General features: G+C 42.0%; 1 long non-coding RNA gene across 2 annotated transcripts in view; it reads right to left on the bottom strand.

Annotated features, from left to right (window-relative positions):
- Positions 1-4,319: 4,319 nt before the first annotated feature.
- The window catches only part of LOC108396933 (uncharacterized), a 40,481-nt gene continuing 23,129 nt past the window's right edge, over positions 4,320-21,671 (bottom strand). Inside the window, exon 4 of one of the 2 annotated variants that reach the window (XR_005060643.2) lies at positions 4,320-5,703. This is a non-coding gene — a long non-coding RNA (uncharacterized lncRNA). Of the gene's footprint in view, positions 5,704-13,208; positions 15,961-21,671 lie in introns of those variants that run through there. The other variant, XR_005060644.2, reaches the window with a different exon arrangement.

Raw genomic sequence — 21,671 nt, forward strand, 5'->3', positions numbered from 1 at the left:
CATTTAACCAGCTAAGAGCGATTTGGGTGTTCAGAGATCCATTATTTTTCATACTACAAGCTTCCTAATGCAAACAAATCAATTTATTGGGTACACAACTAAAGAATCAGTGATTTGTTGCAATGGTGAGGATCTTCAAGGAAAATTCTGATACGTCACTTTTAGCTTTCTATGCTAACTTGAGCATGTGATCCTCATGCTAGATATGAATCTTTTGCAAGGGCAATTTGTATAAGTCCATAGACCTTAGTAGAAAATCTCCCAAACAGCTGAACAAATTTGCAGATCTGAAAGCCACAGCCAAAATCCTTGAGAAATCATGAAAAGTAGGACATACCACAGGATTTCAAATGAGAAACTATTTAGGCTCATTTTCAAAGAGATTGGACTTGTTTCTAGATACAGTACACTGGATATTAATACCAACTGCTGCTAGTGTTATTTTAGAATAAGTTATCAAAAAGATGAACTCATTCACTCATTCCACAGATATTTATTTGGTACCTGTTATGTTCTTGACACTGAAGGATACAGCAAACAAAACAGATAAAATCCTTGCCTCCATAGAGCTTATATCCTACTGGGAGACTGTCAATTAATAAATACAGATAATTTCAAGTAGTGATAAATGTTATTAAGTAAACAAGGCAGGGTAAGAGGATAACAAGTGACATGTTGAAGCAGGAAGTGGATTTTAGGTCTGCACAATCAGCAGTTGAACAAAGACTGAATGACATGAGGGAGGAAGCCAAGGGGAGGCCTAAGGGGATACACACAGTGTAAAGGTCTTAAGATAGGAATCTGATGGGTTCAAGGGAAGCAAGGAATGCTGTGTGACCAGAGTGGAAAAGCATGAGGGTTCATGTGGGCAATGAGAGGTGGGCAGCTACCAGGTCATGCAAGACCCAACATACCACTGTAGAGACCTGGGGTTCATTCTGAGTGTGATGGGTAGGCTTGGAGTGATAAAATGTAGTCTGATTTGGTTTTTAAAGAGATAATTCTAGCACCCATGTAGACACAAGAACAAGCCATCTCTTCTCTCTTCACTAAAGTAACTACCTTTTCTTCTGTACTTCCACAACATTTAGCCCATGTTTCAATTACAGCCTTTGTTTTACTCCTTCCTGTGTCCTCGCTCACTATGGTGTAATTTCCTCAGAGACAAAAATCTAGGTTTATTTGTCCTTGCTCCTCTGCCTTGATTGCCTGCATGGATTACTCACATCCACTGGCATACACATACCCATACACACACAACGCCTAGAATAGTGCTGAGAAAATGAAACACTCAATAACTCAGGAAGATGACTAACATTACAGTGAGGCAGGTTTCAGCTGAAAAGGAAGAACTCTCAAACAGAGAAATCAAAAACTGAATGGCCTGCTTTCAAAACTAACCAAGTTTCCCATTAGAGAAGATATTCAAGGCTGCTAGTCTTTTGCAGGGAATGTTGTAGCCTGGCTGTTTAATCATCAGATGGGCGGTTATGCCTTTTAAGGATCTTTGTACCTTTGAGCTTTTATAATTCTAAGAATAATTGTTAAAAGTCATGAAACAACAATAGGACTTGGTTCATGTAAGAGTTTTCAAGATCCACCCCAATTAAGTCTTGGTTACACTTTCATAGACGTTCTCCCTGCCTAGAGACTGTCAGCTCAGTGAACTCCTTTTCACCTATCAAGATTCACTTCAATGTCCTTTTGTTAGCTTGTACCCCTAATTGATAAGATAACAAGTGAAGTACTGTGTTCATTTTCTGGGCACCATGATTTAATAGGAATGTAGATAAACTAGGGCATGACCACAGAAGGCTAACCAGAGTGAGGGGTCTCAAAACCAAACACTGTAAGAAATAGCTAGAAGCACTTAGAAGATTTCTTCTAGAAAAAAAGAAGACTAAGATGGGAGGACAGGGGTATGGAAGTCACTATAGCCATCTTCATGTAGTGAAAAGGCTGTCTTATGATATGGAGAGAACCTACTACATGCTATCCAGAAGGCAGGTGAAGGACCAATGGCAAGAAATTACAAGGAGGCAGATTTCTCACCTAGTTTTTTCAACACCTAGTTCTGGAGGAAGCACTTTTTCAACACCTAGTTCTGGGCCTTCCCTGCAGTGGAAACACAATGTGTTTTCATTGAGCTGGAGGTTTAACAATTTAAGCTATTCAACAACTAAATAGGCTCACAAAGCCTCTAGATCAGCCCTCCAGAAAGCCATAGAAGGGAGCCCCACTAGAATGATGTTAGATTGGATTAGCTCAGGAAAGGCAAAAAGTTCACATTCCATGAATGTTTGGCAGTGGCTCCTGAAACATTGGTGAGGATATTTTGAAGCTGCATCTCTGTTCAGCAAGCGTGTGAATGTCAATGGGCAAAGTCTCCTTTGGATAGGGGAGCAGGGAATGGCAGCATGAATGGCAGCCCCAATACTGAGGGACTCTGCCAATCCTTCAACTGTATGCTCCTCTGTTGCTGTGGGCTTCTTTCTGTATTGGGCCTTCACTGGCCCAGGTACAATTGCAGATATGAAAATCAATAAAGTGTCTTCCAGTCTCCCAAACACGTACACATTGTTATATCCTGCAAAATCAGCATGGAGCCTCCATCCATGCACCCCATGGTTTTCAGGTCTGCTCAGAGACTTGGGACAGCTGGAATTAATTCTGTTTGTTTCCTTAGATGGAACAGTATTGATCTACTGCACCGTGAAATGTGCACCTGGGTCGCATAGTACGAACAAGCAATTCCCTTGTCTTCGCAGCTATTTCAAAGTCCTCTAGATGGTCTGCTTCTATTCTGCTCAGCCTCTAGGTAACAGTCTTCTGATGCTGGGGACCACCAAGCGCCCCCGGTTTAATCAGTGTAACTCTTCCTTTCCACCTTCAGACAAAGCCAAATCAAACACCTGCCTCTTCAGCGTCAGGAACAGTGCTGGGCACTCTGCATATGGTTGGCTCCAAACCAAAGTCTCATGCAGACAACAGATAAAAAGATAAATTACCAAGTGTGATGTAGGCAATCTTAGCAAAGAAAAGTGAAATTGGGGCTAGGTGACGGCAAAGGAGGGAGGCAAGCTCTGCTGGGGCTGGACTGGAGTTGCTTGCGTTTGAGGGAGTGCTTCCATGGAGGCTTAGCAGTGGGGGGAGGTGGGTCTGGAAGAAAGAGTGAAGATCTCTCCTGAAGTAATTAGTACAATGTTATAGTTTGGAAGTCACCTCTAATGACCTAACAAGAGTTCCGAAGATTGGTCAACAAAGTGTGAAATCAGGACCAGGGCTGGACAAATTGTGAGGAAAATAAAGTTTGGCATTTCCCTTCCTTCTGCATTCTCTCTCTTAAACATAGTCACCCTTCCTCAGGCCCAGGAAACCATTCCTTCCTGCATCTGCACCAGAAGAAGGCACTCTGAGCACTTACGCTGCCTCTTCAAAAGGTTCTACTGGGACCCTAACTCATGTGAATTCTGACAAACTCCAGAACACTCAGCCTCCTTCCATCAAAACTGATCTTCCCCACTGTGCTCACAGCAGCATTATTCACAATAGCCAAAAGTGGCAGCAACTCAAGTAGTACAGACATACAATGGGATATTACTCAGCCTTAAAAAGGAAGGAAAATCTGACACAATCTACAACTGGGTCTTGCTGTCCTTGAGGACATTATACTAAGTGAAATAATCTGGTTCCAAAAGGACAAAACCATAGGGTTTCCCTTTATGCAGAACCCAAGATAGTCAAATTCATAGTCACAGAAGGTAGAATTGTGGTTGTCAGGGGCTAGAGAATGGGGGAATGGAGAGTTGTTTAATGGCTACAGAGGTTCAGTTCTGCAAGATGGAAAGGTTCTGGCGATTGATTAAACAACAACATGAATATATTTAGTACTACTGAACTATACACTTAAATAGTAAATTTCATGCTTTGTGTATTTTACCACAATTTTAAAACTTTTAAAATTATATATACATAAACACCCCCACCCACCCACCCATCTTCGTCTTGTGCCATTCTCTAGAACCAAGAACAAGGTTCTGCAGGGAGCTCTCTGCCAGGAGAGGCCAGTTTGGCCAATAAATTGATTGTGCTACATGGGTGATAACAGGATAAGGTGATACTCCCTTCCGGCTAATACACCATAACCAGAATTCTTCTGAAAGTTATTCTTGGAAGCCAAGAGTCATATTTAGCAGAGAGTTATTAGGAACTGTAGCAGTCCATGCAGGGAGGTTTTTGAGCCCTCATCCGACTGGAAGCTCCAGGAGAGGAAGCTGGTGTTTGTCTTCATCTCTGCTGTCAAAAGTTCAGAAATAATATGTAAAACCAATGAATCACTGAAGCAGTAATTAGTAAGAGTTTATTGTGCCCATACCAAAAAAGACAGTTTGCAAACCAGGAGCACACTAAGGGATATATTGTTATGAAGCTGTTTATACGGTGAGAAAGAAGTGACTTTATTCCTCACAGTGACTGGTTATAATATCAGAATTTTCTTAAATGGTAGAGAATTGGTCAGTGGTTACTTCGTATCAACCTTGGGAAGCAGCTTAAGTTTTGCTTACAGTTTTCAGAGGCATTAGCAAGAAATGACCCAGGTCAAGCTAGTCTTGCAAAATAAGCGAAATAAAGCTTTGACTGGCTAAAGTGGTTTTGTCAGCTCAGAGAATTTTCAGGGCTGGTCTCCATTTGTTTTTGGTTTTAACAATTACCTATTTTGTTCATTCTCTCAGGAGACTGAGAATATGGCCAGCTGGTATAATGTTATTCTCAGTTACCACTGTCGATGTAGTAGTCAAGCCAAAGCATCATACATTTAGTGTCTCCACTAGTTGAGTCACCCTGCTGGAAGGCCACTCGTCACCATCTTCATCATTTACGTGGTTATCGTTGATTTCATCAAGTTGTCAGATTCTGACGGCTACCATTTTGCATGCGAGGGGCTGGCTGCCAACTGGCATTTAAATCCCTCGAGTATACAACATACTAGAGAGGTTAATACGATGACTATAAGGAGAATAATAGCCAGGGATTGAATAACTGCCTAGAGCATCGATGCTCGGGAGCCAAGATTTAACCAATTAAATAACTCAAATGGGTTATAATTTTTTAAAAGGTATTTACATAGGCACAACATGATCTGTTAGCAAACACATATCCTAATGATTAACTTAGGATAGGATGAATTTGAGGATGTTTTTTATTTCAAGAGTCTGTGTTGCAGGTGAGCTTCCACCTAAATGAAGCTTCAATGTGATGTGAGCAATCAGGGAATTTAACAAGAGACATTTCTATGGAAACAAAAGAAAAAACAAAGGTTAATAGTTTCAGCAAATTATAAATTCAGTTTCTGAGTTTGGAGAGCAGCCAGTTGAGAAAATTTCTAGATGTCATGTTCCAAACATCTTCAGATGGATTGAGGGCAAGCAGTAGCAATCAGACAGATTTTCCTGGTCTGCAGTTTGAATGCCTCTGGTGATCTTTCTGAGTGGCCACATAGCAACAGGCACGAAGATTATCCACACATGAGCTGTTGTGATGATTTCCCTGAAGTTTATATCCCATCAAGTTGTCCAGCTTTAACTTGCATGGCTTCCAGAAAAGGGCAGTTTCAGTTTCAGTGATTCCAAGTCAGAAGAGTGGGAGAAAATTGGTTTGGAGAGTTCTAGCCAAATATTGGAGGAAACTGGGAGAACTCAGGATCTAGTTTATAGATAGAAAACAAAAATTTCCAAGACAATTAACAGCACTAGAATCTCATATCCACAAACGTGTATTACTGGAACATAATTTTTTTCTCTATGATCCCTTTCTATCAAACACAACAAAGTAAGTCTAATTTGTTTGCAAATTAAGTCTAGGTTCAATAAACTTGACCTGGATGATTTATATAAGTGCATCATAGTGACTAACCATATAATCTCTTTTAAATCTGCTTTGCTGGAACTTCTCATAAGGAATCTCATACCGGACTTTCAAAAGCTCTTGAAGCTAGGAAGCCAAGCAAGAGACTTGTGCAATCATATCCTGTTACAAGGACAGGTTCTTATTAAACTTATGCAAATACATATATTATCATGAAAAATAAAACATTTAATAAGAGTTTCAGAATTCCAGAAGGATCAGGTACGGAGAAAAAGGTAAGTGTCTCAACCTCCCTTATAAAGATACACTTTACCAAATGCTGCAAGTTAAAAGAGAAGAGAAAAAAAGGTCCTTCAAGTTTGGTAAACAAAATTTTGAAGAACTAGCAATATTTTAAATGAATAATAAAAATTATAATCCCTTTCATCAGTTCATTCAATATTATGTAATTGATTCTTGTTTTGCTTCACCTTGGGGAGCCACTTTATGTATGACTAAATCAGTTTCCATTAGAGTTTCAGAAATTCTTACCCAGTTCAATGTTATGATCTTAAAGTTACCAGAAATCTGCATTTTAGAGTACCAGATAGGGTATTTTCCAAGGATCTCTTTGAACATGAAGCATTTTTACAGGAATACTTTTACAAAAGCATCAGAGTAAAATAGTGACTGTCTGTAAATGACAAAAGATTTTTAAACGGCCGTGGTTAAAATTCTGGTCAGAGTTCGCATATACACACCAAAAATTTATGTAACTGACAAGTAAATGTGGTTGTTTTGTGACATACAATGTTTAAAGATAATACCTAGAATTATGATTGACAATATTATACCAGGACATTTTAGATTTTTTTAAATCACAGACAAATATATCCTCAAGAAAGTTTAGCATCATTTTTTATTTGACAATGCTTCCTATAAAATGTAACATATACAAAAGTTACATAGTATAAAACACCTAGCTCTTTTAATAGAGAAGAATCAGTTTTGCTAAGTAATCAGACCTGATAAAGACAAAGCACAGAATATTGTTTTCCAGGCAGATTACATTATACGTAAAAAAATTTTTGCTTACAACTTCTTATTAAAAGCAGATTAATAATCTAAAAACACAAATGACTTTAACAGAGAAAATGTAACTCTAATTTTGTACTGGTGTACTTTTGATATTAAAATTCTCCTTTTTTTCCTTTTAACTTAAATAAATCCATAGCAATCTTAGCTTGACTACACATAAGTATGTCCTTTTTAATATTCCTTTTTCATAAACCTGCAACTTTCTATAGTCATTCAGCTTTTGTCTTCTTTTTCTTTAGGACAAAATTACTTTCCTTTTTCCTTTACCAAAAAAAAAACAAAACAAAAACAAATGATCTTCACACCTTTCCTTAATAAAAAAAAAAACCTACATTCTATTTTCCTTAACTACTTTTTATTTATTTATTTATTTATTTATTTATTTATTTTTGCATATGAATGTTCATATCAGATTTATTTGTTGTCTTGGCTCAGGTTGTCATAATAAAATACAACAGACTACATGGCTAGATAACAGAAAATTATTCCTTAAAGTTCTAGAAGCTGGAAAGTCCAAGATCAAGGTGCTAGCCAGTTTGGTTTATGGTAAAATCTCTCTTCCTCTCTTGTAAACAGCCACCTTTTCCCTGTATCCCCACATGCAGAGAAAGAGAGAGAGAAAGGGAAAGAGGGAGATTATAAGGTTACAATCCTATCAGGTTAGGACACCACTCCTTTGACTTCCCCATCTTATAAATGAAATCATTTAATTTTAATTACCTTCTAAAGATTCAATCTCTAGATAAAATCACATTTGTAGGTGAAGTATTCAACATATAAATTTTGGGGAGACACAATGCAGTCCATAGTATCTGTTAACAGCCAAACACTGAAAACACCCTAAATGTCCATCAGTACGTGAATGGCTGGCTCAACAAGCATAGTCTTGCAGTGGAATGCTACTCTGCCATGAAAAGGAGTTTAAAATTTGGATGGATCTGTTAAAGTCAATAACAAATAGAGACCAGCCTTAAAAATTTCCTGAGCAGACAAAACCAGTTTAGTCATACTAAAAAAGCTTCATTTAGTTTACTATTGTTCCTTACCTACTTTTTATGTACAATCTTTTTCTTTCATCCTTATTATTTCTAGTAGTTTTAATTACATATGTTAATTAAAATTCTTAACCCTTAGAATCTTTAATTCCTAGTGAAATTTAAGAAGTAATTATAAACTGGCAAAGTTATAAATACATTTCATAATTTCTAGAAGTATATTCTTCCTCACAGTAAATTTTTCAAAGTTTCACAAAACATGTTTATTAATAGACCCAAATATCTTCGTCTCTCTGAAAAAAGCCACAAGTAGATAAACCTAAACCCATGTTTGGCACTTAATATTTATCTCATTTGGAAAAAATTTAGATATTCAATGAATATCATTATTTAGTTTAACAGTATAAATTTTTATTTACACTTTTCTAAATTACTTGCTTTGAACATTTATGCTTGGACTAAACATTAAACAACTAATCATCAATTTATATTATTTTTCTTAACAAATTTTGAAGACATGTTTTAATTAAACCAACAAACTTAAACTAGCTTTCATTTATCAAAGATTATCCTAGATTATGTGAACTCAAACTCTTTATGCTAAGTAAATAGAACTCTTTACAAATTAATTTTGGCAATACCATTCAGAGATAGAAAAATATCATATCTGTAGTACACATATGTAGACAAAACTCAAAAGAATTGTTGGAGTCAAACTGTGTTTCTGGCAGATGGACTAAGTTAGGGTTACTTGCTTAGATGGCCAGAGTTTTTACTAAAGATTTTTTATTTGTAAGCTGTAAGGATCTTCTTAGAGCTGTTTTTGGAGTCATTTTGTCTTTTAGAAACTTCTGCATATCAAAGAATGCATTCCATTGTATCTAAGAGGTTTGTAATACTTTGTTTCAAGGGTGCCCCTTAAGGTGGCCTTATCTAAGATCAAGTTTCCCCAAAGTGGCCACTACAATTCCAAAAGTTCACCTAGTTTCCAGAAAGACACAAGATCCTGGTCCATAGACCAGGTGAAATCCATCTTTGTCTTTAGGTTCCCCTCACCTGTGAGGGGCCCTGTTTTCCAACAGCTGTTTTTAACAGGGAATCACCTGCCCCCACCACCATCCCCTACCACCTTTTGAACATAATAGGGTGACTTACCAAGAAGCTTCGATATACAAAACACAGGTATGCACAATAAGTTGGAGAGCTCAAAATGCAAAGAAAGTAGAATTTGGATCTAAGAAAGACTTACCCTCAAATTTCAGAGTTAGCAAGGGAGCAGTGAGTGCAATGGTCCTGTGGGTGCCAGCACCTATTTGCTCCCTGGCCTCAGAGTCATTCAGGGTCTTCTTTGGATCCCTTTTCTGACACCATGAAATACCAAAAGTTCAGAAATGAGAGTAGTAAAACCAGTGAATCACTGAAGTAGTAATTAGTGAAAGTTTATTGTACACATACCAAAAAGGACAGCTTGTACCAGAAGCACTCAAACCAAAACATGGGATGTGACTCAGGGATATATTGTTATAGAACAGTTTATATAGTGAGAAAGCAGTGACTGTTTATTCCTCACAGTGATTGGTTATAATATTAGAATTTTCTTAAATGATAGGGAATTGGTCACTGGTTACCTCATACCAACTTTGGGAACAGTTATGCTTATAATTTTTAGAAGCATTAGCAAGAAATGACCCAGGTCAAGTTAGTTTTACAAAATAAGCTAAGATTATATGACTACAGTGGTTTTTGTCTGCTCAGAGAATTTTCAAGGCTAGTCTTCATTTGTTATTTTATCGTTGCTTTACCCCAACCCTCGGCCCTGGGCTGGGGGCTTAGAGACCTCAAAATGGTTTTATCTTCCTCAATAACAGTGAATGAATAAATGAACGAGTAAATGAAGCTGGGCCCTTTAAATAACTAAGCAGGCAGTTTTAAGCATAAAGGATAGGAAAGGGTATATTTTCTACTCATACACTGAACAGGTTACTTTGTCAACACCCCTTCTTTGGGAGGTACTACCTCTCCCTCATTCCTGTGGTCTGTGGGTCTGTCGACCACTACATCATTCCCCACGGGCCTTGTGGTGAGCAGGTGACCCAGGCTGAGTCAACCATAGCACTACCTCCTTTGAACTCACTGACTGGTCCAGATGTGGGCACAGGACCCAAGCAGGATCAATGAGAATCCTTCTGTGAGCTATGCATGCAGACACAAAGATAAATTGTGATCTTTTTGGTCTGAAAGCCAGTAGGCATGCTTCCCACCACCTAGAGAGATGCTGCCTAAGAATGAAGCCACAGAAGCAGTGCTTAGAGCTGGAGAAAGAGACAGCATCATGACTTCAGTGTTTTAGTCCCTGGGAGCAGCAGTGCATAAAGTCAGTCCCACTCTAGAACTTCCCAACTGGGGGAGTCAATAAATTCTTTTTCTTTTCCGGAAGCTTTTTTGAATTGGGGTTTATGAACCTTGCTACATGAATCCTGACAAATATAGCCTGTTCATTTCAGTTTGAGTGTTTTCCATATGTGTTCCACGTCATGACACTGACTATTTTTAAGAGTCCACGAAATGTATTCTGCACATTTTTGTATGCAGTGTACCAAGACACAAATCTGGAGAGAAAGAATTAGAAAAGCCAGTGTTTGTCCTCAGGGACATTCTAATGGAAATGAAGGATTGGGGGAAGGGAAAAATTTCCATTAACTAATATTTTTAAATTGCTATGTGTCAGATATTTTCATCACCATCAAACCTGAAAATAAGGAATTGGTATGTGTACTTTACAGATAAAATAATGGTTCAGAGAGGTTCAACAACTTATCCAAGACTATCCAGTTATTAAGAGGTAAAACAAGTTTTCAGACTCAAGCCTCTGACTCTAAGCTCAGTAGCCCTGCCCCTTGGACAGGAGACAAGAAAAGCTCGACTAGAATAAGGAAAACAGAGGAATTTGTTCATTGATCCATTCAGCAAATACTTATTCAGTGTCTACTATTCAGTAATGTCCATGAAAATGACTAATAAACCAGCATATACTAAGCAAATGTGAATTTTTATCAATATATGAATCACACCATGCTAGGCACTGTAGAAGGGGGAAATAAAAATGAATAAAACAGCCTTTTTCCTCAGGGATACACAATAGCATAGACCTAGAAATATTACATGGCAAAGTATGATTAATGGCATAAGAGAGGTTCAAAGTATTTTGAGAGTTCTGAGCAGGAAATGCTCACATCTGATTGAGGGAGCCAGAAAGACTTCACGGAGAAAAAAGTGTATTAGGTAAGTGCAAGTGAAGGTACTGCTAATGATGTATTTATCCAGGTACAAATGGGATTTTGAAAAGAAATGGAAAAGAAAACGAAAAGGGAAGGAGGAAGGAAGGAAGGGGGGAAAGAAAGAGAAAGGAGGGAGGGACAGAGGGACTGAGGGAAGAAAGACAGGGGAGGAGGAAGTGGGGAGAGAGGGGAAGAGAAAAGAAGGGAAGGGAAGAGAAGAAGGAAAAGAAGGGAAAAGGAGAAAAGAGAGCAATGTAGGGATATGAAAGGAGGCCAAGCAGCAGACAGGCAAGCAGCTGCAGCATTGTCTTGGGGCTGTGGCCTGGGAGCAGGCTGAGGATCAGGGGCCCTCTAACCTTTCTCTCCATAGATGCTCCTTCAAGGCAAGATGCCCTCTGGATTGCTCATTCATCCATTCTACTCATTACTGCAAAAATAACTTAAACTGTACTTAATCCAGTAACACCTACATCTTAGAATAGAAGAAAACTTGGAAATTTTTAAAGCTTAGAGGTTTTTAACTTGCATGTGAATAAAAATCAACAGGGGGGCTTACTAACATGCAGACCCCTAAGCCCTGTCTCCAAAGATTCTTTTTCAGTAGCACTGGTTTGAGTCTAGGGAACTTGTGTTTTAAAGTCACTCAAGTGAACCTGATGCAAGTATCCTGAGGACCACACTTTGAGAAACATTGTAGTCTGACTGTATTGTTTCACAGATAAAGAAGCAACAGAGTCTCCAAGAAGTTAAAAGACATGTTCAAGGTCACACAGCTAGTTAGTGAAAGATCCAGGCCCAGAACTCAGGTCTATGGACTATTAGTCCATTTTTTTCCCTCACTAGCCTTAATAGCTATAGAGCTCAGAGTTAGCACTAAATACTGATAGTAGAAGGTAAATCAGCCCTCAGCTTCCAGTAACATCCTTATGGACTATGCTCTGAGACCCATAGCTCTGAGCCATCTCAGTGTGTAAGATTTCAAAACCAGCTTCTTCCAGATTCCAGTGTTAACTTACACATAGTTAGCACTAAATAAATATGTGTTGACTTGATAAATCCCTAGCTGGAATATAAGAAAGGAAAAGAAAAAAGAGGTTCTAGTGAATCTGCAAGTAAAGAATAAGACTTCTCAGGCACCTTCTTGTAGCATCTCATCTCCATAAAGTTTCCCTTAATTCAGGCTGATTAAACAAGTATTTACCAAGCACCTACTATTTTCAAGGCCCTGTGCTCTGTGCTTAGGGGATTCAAAAATAAAAGTCAGCTTTTCTGTTCTGATAAGTGATACAAGGGTGACAAGTTGTAGGAGTTCAAAAAAGAAAATGTTTTTTTCAGGGAAATCAGAGTGTCAGGTAATTAGGCAAATGTGAGCAGGTCCTGTCCTGTCCTGGACAAGGTCCTCTCCCTCTCCACCTACCCCTTTGTCACCAGATGGCAGAACACACCCAAATCCCCTCCTGTTTATGGTTCAGTCTCTTGCCTTATGAGGGGCAAATAAGATGTAAAAAGTCCAGCAGGGGTCCCAGACCACCAATACAGCTTGGCCACAGGTGCACTAAGACCCAGAAGGTGACCTAGAGCTACCTCAGGTTTCATTGTACTGTAATTACAATAAATTTACATTACAGGTTTGTCGCCCCACACTCCCACCTCCTGATCCCCCCATCCTGTGGATTTTGCTTAGGTACTTAAGGGTAAGCACATGCGCACTAGGAAGAAGTCAATCAACATTTCAATTAAAGGATGTAAGATGCAGGGAGGGACTTTCTACCATTTTAAAAACCAACCCTAACCCTCATAGCAGGGCTGTTTTGCTGGTTTCCAGACAGCCTGCTTCCCACCCTTCTAGATAGTGTACTTTCACTTTGCTTAATAAACTCCCACCACTAAGACTGTTCTGTCTCTTGATTGAAATAATTGCTTCAAGAAGACAAGGACCAAGAAAACATAATACATTCAACTGGTAACAGAAGTATACTTTATTGATGTGTTTTTTGAGGTGAATCTTAAGGGATGAGTAGTAGTTCAATAAATGAAATCTGAAGGAAATGAGTAGTAGTTCAGTAAATGAAATATGAAGGAAAAATGGTCTAAGTGGGATTCATCTCATTAGCAGCAAGGTGTGGAAGAAATAGTAAATAGCCCAGTTTGGCTGTAGCTTGGGACCAATGAGACAGTAATGAGATTATAAGACTGGAAAGATAAAGGGAAAAAACTTGTAGTAGAAGAACTAAATTTAGGATGGAAAGAGTGGGTGAAATCTGAAACATATTGAGAAACCATTGAAAATGTTTGTTTGCTTTGGTGTTTAAGGAAGGTGTTTCTGAAAAGCTGTTCTATAGGGTGGTCAGAAACTGGAATACCCAGAAGGTAGAAAGATAGTCAATTTGAAAAAGAGGTAATTAAAGTCAGGATATAGCCAGAGGCAAAAGTGTGAGGTTATGGCAATTGACTGGCTGTGGGATGTAAAGGAGAGAATTATATAGATGGCTCTAAAGTTTTAAATTTAGGCAACTGAATAATCAGGTAGGGAAATAGGGAAGTAAGGTTGATTTGACTTGGGCAGTGGTGGTGGAAATTTTGGTGTTAAGTTATAAGATTCAAGCTCAATAGACCACATAGAGCCACTCAGCAAAAAGCTAGCAGTGTTGGAGTTGGAGGTGAGGAGGCAGGTGTTAACTAGGGGTGTAAAGGAACCATCCACATAGATGCGATCTTGGAACGGATGAGAGAGTATAAAAGGAGAACAGTGAAGAGGGCTATAATGGCTGTATGTTTGAACTACAAATAACAGAAAGCCCTACATTATGATTTAAATGATACAAGTAATTTAACTTGTATTGAATCATTGTCTTGCCTGAGGGTTTCAGCCATGGGCAAGTTCACTATGGATTCGATAAGACAGAGAAATGACAATGGAATATTCTCCGGCTAAAAGCATTTATACCTGACTTTTTTCTCACGGCAATAGGTCGAGCGCTAGAATCACATCTGCATCCAGCAGTCTGCAGTTCCATAATCCACGTCCATCTCTGCCTCTGCCCAGAGCACTGGGTGGAGCTCTTTATATAGTGACTCAGTCAATAATAGCTCATTGCCAATGGGTGTGGAAGCATCAGCCTAGCCTTAGGCCAATTACATCATCAAGTAGTTTAAGGTCAGGGGAAGATCCTGGCCATAGGAACTTCCATTTCTTCACGGTCATGTAACTGAAAAATCCAGTAGAGTGGGCTTCAGGCATGGATCCATTATGCTTCATTTCTCTAGATTCTGCTGTTTTCTGTGTTTTAACTTCACCCTCATACTAGATTCCCTCAAGGCTGTAAGATGGGGGCCAATAGAGGGTGAAGTGACACATAAATCATTCTTCCAGAAAGGTGGATGGTGAAGAAAGATGAGGGTAATTCAGGGAGAGAAGGGGAAAGTACTTAGCACAATTAGGAAAAAGGAGACTTGATAGTTGCAGGCTGTGGGAAAAGAGCAGGAGAAGAGGGAGAGATGGATGACATGAAAAGAGTGGCATGACTAATGCAGCATGGTTTCAAAGAGACAGGAGGGAATGAGGTTCAAGTATGCAGTCACGGAGGTTTGTTTCAAGAGCAAACTGGACACCTCTTCCTCAGAGATCAGCCTAGGAGGGGAGCCAGCATGAAAATAGAAATGTTGATATGGAAGGAAGTGGAGGAAATTCAGGGACACATGGCTCTAACTTTCTCAGTAAAATCGCCGCTGGACGGTGAGGGGGACTGGGTTCCCCAGGCAGGCCCTGAGGATTTGGAACAACCCCTGGAGGAATTCATGGGGAGGCTACAAAACATGAATAAAAGGACTGGAGAATTGCAAATTAGCACAGGCTTTCTGGAGAGCAGTCTGGCATCTCACAACAAAAGCCATAAAAGTGTTTCTAGCCTTTGACCCAATATTCCCTCTTCTGGGAGTATATACCATGAATATAACTGAAAAGAAAATACCCTCTATTTGCAAAGAGATGTTTATTGCTGCCCTATTCATAATAGGAAAATCCTGGAAACCACCCAAATGCTCTACAATGGCAAATGGTTAAGCAAACTATGAAACATGATTATGATGGAATATTATATAACCATTTCAAATGATGAATATGAGTCTCTGTCAATGCATGAGAAAGAATACACAGAAAAACATTTGGTGAACAAGGCGGAGTATGAAATAGGATGGATAAGTTGATTTCTACCCTGGAATATGAAGCTTATACAATGATATGATTCATAAAAGGTCACTGAATTCCATAAACAGTTCGTGTGAAGAAGTGAAGAGATTTTTTCCCCTTTGAAAAATTGTTTAAATACATATCTTTTAAAGAGTTGTCAAGCAGCTGAAGCTAGCCAGCACACATCTGTAGTGGTGCTCACCAGCAGGACTCTCAAGCAACCTCCCTTTGCAGAGAAGACCTTCAGAGACAAAGACTGGTGAGGTGGTGGGTTGGGAGAGCAGAGGTCGCTGAGAGCTGGCCACCTTCTCTGCTGAAATGGTTCATGATGACTCCGGCTTTATAGGGAAGTGAGCAAAAACAAAACAGAGAAGGGGACCCAGGAAATTGGGAGGTGGGGAGAGGCTGAAGAGGTGAAGAGTTGTTCACTAAAAGAAGTGAATGAGCAGAAGCTTTGGAGTCCTCAGAGGGGTGCTACTGAACTGGAGGTCATGGGATGATGAGAAATGAGAAGCCATTGAGAGATGGTTGAGGGAGGTGCGGTGGGCAGAGTTCCCTGGAGTAAAAGAAGTAGGATAGTGATGTTAGAAAAACATATCTGGGATGAACAGAAAAATATAATAAATACCATTCATTCATTCATTTATTCACCCAACAAATACTTAATGAGTTCCAAATATGTACCAGGCACTAGGTAACCAATAGTGAACAAAACAGACAGAGTGATTTGTCCCACCAGGGACTGTACTCCACTGGGTGGCCCTGAACCACATTTCCTCTCTATTGCAGGTACTAGTATATGATTGGTGCTTTCTTACCTTGGGTTAAATGAATGTGGAAATGAGATGAATTCTGTTGGTCTTCTAAAGAGGGGTTCATTTAGTATGCTCACATCCCAGAAGCAGTAAAGGGGAGACCATCAGGGCCCACTGCCTGCCCTAGAGCAGTTGGACAGTTGCTACCCAAGAAGGTGGGCACAGTGGAGATGAAGGGGCCAGGTTTAGAGAAGAGCTGATACCATCCTTTCTAGAACCAGAGGGACCAACAAGAAGATTGATGTAAGGATAAGAATATTAAGATGAAGAGTGGCATGTCTGAGAACATAGTCTTGGAATGTTCTTGGTGTTTTCCATGAAGTCACTCATTCACCACTCACCGGGCATCTACCTGGGCGCACAGTCTGGCCTAGGGATTGCGGGGCCTATAGAGTTGAAAAAACTCGGCTGCTAGTCTCAGAAAGAGTACAAAGTCGTAACATCAGAGTTTGTCTTGAAAACTGGAGTTTAGGAAGAGAGGGGCCACTCCTGAATGCCTCAGTGAAGGAAGAAGCTGTGAAACTGCCCAGGGCTCCGTCCGCCTCCAGAGTTATCTGAAACCAGGGGGTAGAAACAAGAACACTGTCCGGTGCAGGTTTCTCAGGGCTTAGACAGAGGCCAGAGGAACACAGGGAACTGAGATGCTGGGAAGAGAAGCTGAATGGCTGATTGTACAGCAGGGGCCGGGGAGGGGACTGGAGACAGGATGGCCAAAAGAGCTGCTGGACTGAGGACAGTGAGAGTGGCCAAGTAATTGGGAGCTTCTCCTGGGAAGGGGACAAAAAACTTTCTCTAGGGCTTTGGAAGAAAGCTTTGTCTGGCAGAAAATGGACAAAGGATGTCAGGGCAAGTGGTATGGTGCCCTGGAGGCAGAGAAAGCCTGAGCTCACAGAGATGGGGAAGGGGCTGAACTGGTGGGATGTGTCGTAGGATCTAGACCAGAGGTCCCTCTGCCAGTCTACCTAAGGGGCTGCTGTCACTAAGAAGCAGGAGCAGGGCAAAGAGGGGGAGATTCATTCAGATAGTACTGGATTCCAGTCCCTGCTCTGCCATATACTAGCCAGGTGTCCTTGGACAGGTCACTTCACTTCTTCAAGCCTCGGTTTCATCATCTGTGAAATGGGCTCAGTAACTTGGAGGATTCCATGAAATAATGTATAAGAAGGACCTTCCAAGCACTGAATAAGCCATCAATACATGCTAGTCAGTATTTTGATTAAGAACTATGTCTTATTCTGTGGAGGATACAAAGAAGAGCAAAATACAACCCTCCCCCACTTCCTGCTACTACTCCCTATAATGGGGACAGACAAATATAAACAAGGGATTACAACCCGCTAGAATATAGTGTGGTAATTGGTAAAACAGTGGCATGCCTGCCATGGGAGCCTGGAGAAGAAAATAATTAGTTCTTCCTGGAGAGGTCAGGGAGGGCTTCCCAGAGGAGGGGACACTTGGTCTGGGCCATGAAGCAGATCACCTGGCAGAGAAGAAGTAAAAAGGCATTACAGGCAGAGCAACTGCCTTGAGCAAAAGGAGGGAGAAGGCAAGGGCAGTATGGATTTGGGAATAGCGACTGGTGCTGCCCGCAGCCTAGTGGGGGTGGAGCCGGGGTGGGTGCGGATATAGGGCTGCAGGGCTGTTTGGGGCCATTCTGGGAAAAGCCTTGAGCTAACGGCATGGACTAAGGTGTATGGATGGACTCCTGCCACAGCGGGCAATTTCTCAGCTTCTGTCAATAAGGGAGTGACATGATCAGGAGAGAGGCCTCTGGTCCAAGGGCGGACAGCGGGGAGGAGGGGAGAGCAGGCACTGGGAGACCAGGGAAGAGCCTGAGGCTCAGATCAGGCCCAGCCCCCGCAGCCATGCTGCAGCCCCCCTCCCAGACAGTCTCTGGGGCGTCCAGGGCCCCTGTGCAGCAGTTAGTCATCCCTGGTCCCCCCAGTGTCTGGTGCCGTCCCTGCAGCCACCCACCCATTCCCTGCGGCAGGGGAAAGGGCCCCTTGTGAACACAGTGCCAGGACGCTGGTGGTCCAGAGTCGCTCTCCTGCCGCAGTGGGCCCCATACTAGTCAGGAGGCAGCCCTGGGCTCTTTCACAGGAGGAGGGAAAGGACAGTCCCCACCTGTTCAGCTGATTTTCCTTTTCAAACAGAGCTTTGCTGATGAAGAGTGATAAGTGTCATTCACAAAGGATTTTAATAATGTCTGCTGATGACTCTTGCCCTGTTCCACCGAGATGCAGAAACTCATTCTTCTTTCCTCTAATAACCCTGCATGGGCCACACTGGGAGGGAGCAAGCTCCACTGCCCCTTCCCCTTGGCCTGGGGGCCCACCACCCTCTGCCCCCCAGCTCAGGCCCTCCCCTGTTCTCTCAGCCTCCCTCTCTTCCCTGCTGCCAGACTCGACTTCCCTTTTCTTCTCCCCCTGCCTCCCCTTTCTCTGAAAGAGTCTGAGGCTGGGAGGGACCTTATTAACAAGAAATTTGCTTCAAGGAGATGGATGGGTTGGTCAGTGGGGGAGCGAGCTCCCCATCACCTTGTCGTGATCACATAGACTAGAGATCTTGCCAGAAGGTTCTTGTTAGCAGATAAAATGTGGTTCTCAGACTTCAGTTTACTTCAGAATCACCTGTGGAGCTTTCTAAAAACATAGCTCCAATCCCTGCCCCTGAGCTTCTGCTCTCCAGGTCTGCAGAAGGCCAGGACACTGAGGGTTCTACAAGCCCCTCTGGAGACTCAGACAAGATGCTGTTTTGGCCCTAACCATGAACAAGTCACAGCCTCTGACTCTCCTGGTAAATCCAATAGCCTTTCCTCCAAATCCACCTGTTTTCAACAATCCCCGTGTGTGCTGAACATTTTGGTGGTTTGAGAACTTGAACTGTGTGGTATGTTACAGTTGGTTTGGCAACCGCAGTAGGTAACATTCATCGAGCATATGAGTGTAAGTAATTGGGTAAGCACTTCGCGTGCTTCTCCTCTGAGCCTGGCCGCGCCATGAGGTGGGTCTTATTCCCTTTGCTGCCCTTCCATGACTTGCCCAGGGCTCCAGGCCAGTGAAGGCTGATGAGGGACAGAATCCTGACCGGCTCCCCAACCCATACCCATCACCCCACTCCACGCGATTCACAGAACAAGTGCACTGGAGGTAGGCTAACCAGGAAGAAACAATGGGAAGAACTGTTACGGAACTGCCTCTCCAATGTGAAGCTCAAAGGGAAACGGTCCTCAAGAGAAAAGGCCTGTTCTCCGTTGCTCCCCTTCACCTTGGGATTCTTGTGTCTGCCCTGATATCCCTCCTCCCCAAACCTCTCTCCCTTCCCTTCCTCCCCAATTCTCAAACTCAGTTCTCAAACTACCTAGTTTGCCATCCTCTCCAAGCTTCTCAGGCCTAAACATGTAGATTCCACTTGACCCCCTCTCTGGTTCAGCCCTTACCAAACCCTAGTGAGCCCTTCACTGCACCCCTCACGGCTTCACCCCTTGATCATTTTCTGGCCACCACACTAGCCCCTACTACCATCACTACTCCATGACTGGAAGACTTCCTTCATTACCTTCCTAGCTAAAGTTCGGCCTTCCAACCTTCCAATAGTCCAGGATGGCTGACATCAGTTATATCTTTCTAAACCTGCAGCTGTCATCTTACATTACCTTGCTTAACCATCTACACTGACTCAGCACTGCCCTCCCCCTGAGTCTTTAGTCCACTGCCTCTGATTCTGCCGCACGAATTCTCCTTTCCTGAAGGACCAGCATATCACACTGTGTTCTTTCCAGCCTCCAGGCCTTCGCTTACCTGGTTTCCACCATCAGACATGCGACTCCCTCTCATTTCCTCTGTTCCTGATCCCTCTGTCCTTTTACCACCCAGTCTAAACTCCACCTTCTCTGGCTGAGCCTACCTTCCTTCACTTTTAGTTTCCTGAGGCTCAGTATGTTTGGTTGGCATCATACCCGCTCACATTTATTTGTTTGTTTGTTTTTTTATTCTAAGGTTGTTTTTCAGGTCTGTGTATTTTTCTCTCCCCAGCCAGATGCCACTGGTGTTTAAGAACAATAACCAGACCTTCTTGCTCTTCAGCAGCCCCTTCCCCAGAATACAGTGGGTGGCACTAGAAATTTCACATTGAACTGAAACAATTCCTAAATAACCAACCTTTTAATTAGAATGAATGACTCCAAAGTCCAAAGCCAGTGGAGTGTGTGCTTTGTGGATGGAAATGATCAGATGATATAATGGGGACAAAGAATACAAGACTAAAAGGTAGGACACCTGCTTTCCAATCGCACATTTTCTTCTGTGCAGTTACTCCACTTCTCTGTCCTAAGGGGTCAGGCCGGATATTCTGTGAGACCCTTTCCAGCTCTTGTATCCTATGATGAGTGCTAATCCACCCACCCTCTGTCCTAGCCAATGATCAAGGGCCATGTCTCTCTCTGGACCTTACTTTACTTCATATGAAATGGAAACTATGGTAATAGTAGCTAATTTGTGGAGTTGTTGTAAGGATTAAATGCAATAATTCAGAAAGCTCTTAGCCTAGAGCCTGTTCCATAGAAAATGACCAATAGATGGAGATGGTAGCTATTTTTGTCACTTGGCCAGGGTTAGGAGAGTGGGGTGTGCCCAAGGGAGAAAAGAAGGCTGTGCCTTAGTGTCCTGATCCAGGTGGGAAGTTGGAGAGTCCATGAGGCCATCTGAGCTCTGAAGAGGTCAGTCTGGGATCCTGCCCAACAGCCTTGCAAGTGGCTAGAGTGCCAACTGTCCCATTAATGACAGCCCTCCTGGCACTTGGGGTGACCCTGTTGTATAGTCCCATCGATTTTCCCATTACCCTTTAATGCTGTGTATTAAAGGCTTTGCAGACCCACTGTTACCTTCTTTCTTTATTATCTCCAAAGCCTGCCCAACTGCTTGGGAGGATTAAATGGCCTGCATACAGTAAACCTATCCTCAGGGTGAGACACCTCTTATTGGGCAGACCTTGGAAGCCAGGCGCCTTGGAGTCCTCGGCGGCTCTCTCCTTGGGTCATACACACACTGCAGAGAGCACAGGCTATGCACCTGGGCCTGACATAGAACCCACTGCCAGCTGCAGGAGGAGATACCAGCAGGCCAGCTCCTCACTCCTCTGCTGGCATCTCCTGTGGTCATACCTGCTCTCAGTCTGCACCTGGTGTGTAACTGCCTGTGCTTGATCCCCTCCCATGTTCCACATCTTGTTTCCTGATGGCCACATTTGTCCCTGCTCAGATCCCATGATCTGCCTCTGCCCCTGTGTCTTTGTTTAGTGATTCTGTTTAGTATTTGAGATCCTAATACATTCACAGCCTCACACAAAAAAACTCCTTATCTGAACTTAAGTTTGCCTTGATCTTCTTATTCATGAAATGGGACTATGAGTCCTCTCATCAGGATCAGTGGGGGATGGAGTCCATATTGTTCTC

The sequence above is a fragment of the Manis javanica genome, chromosome 7, assembly GCF_040802235.1.
Source record: "Manis javanica isolate MJ-LG chromosome 7, MJ_LKY, whole genome shotgun sequence".
Lineage (NCBI taxonomy): Eukaryota > Metazoa > Chordata > Mammalia > Pholidota > Manidae > Manis > Manis javanica.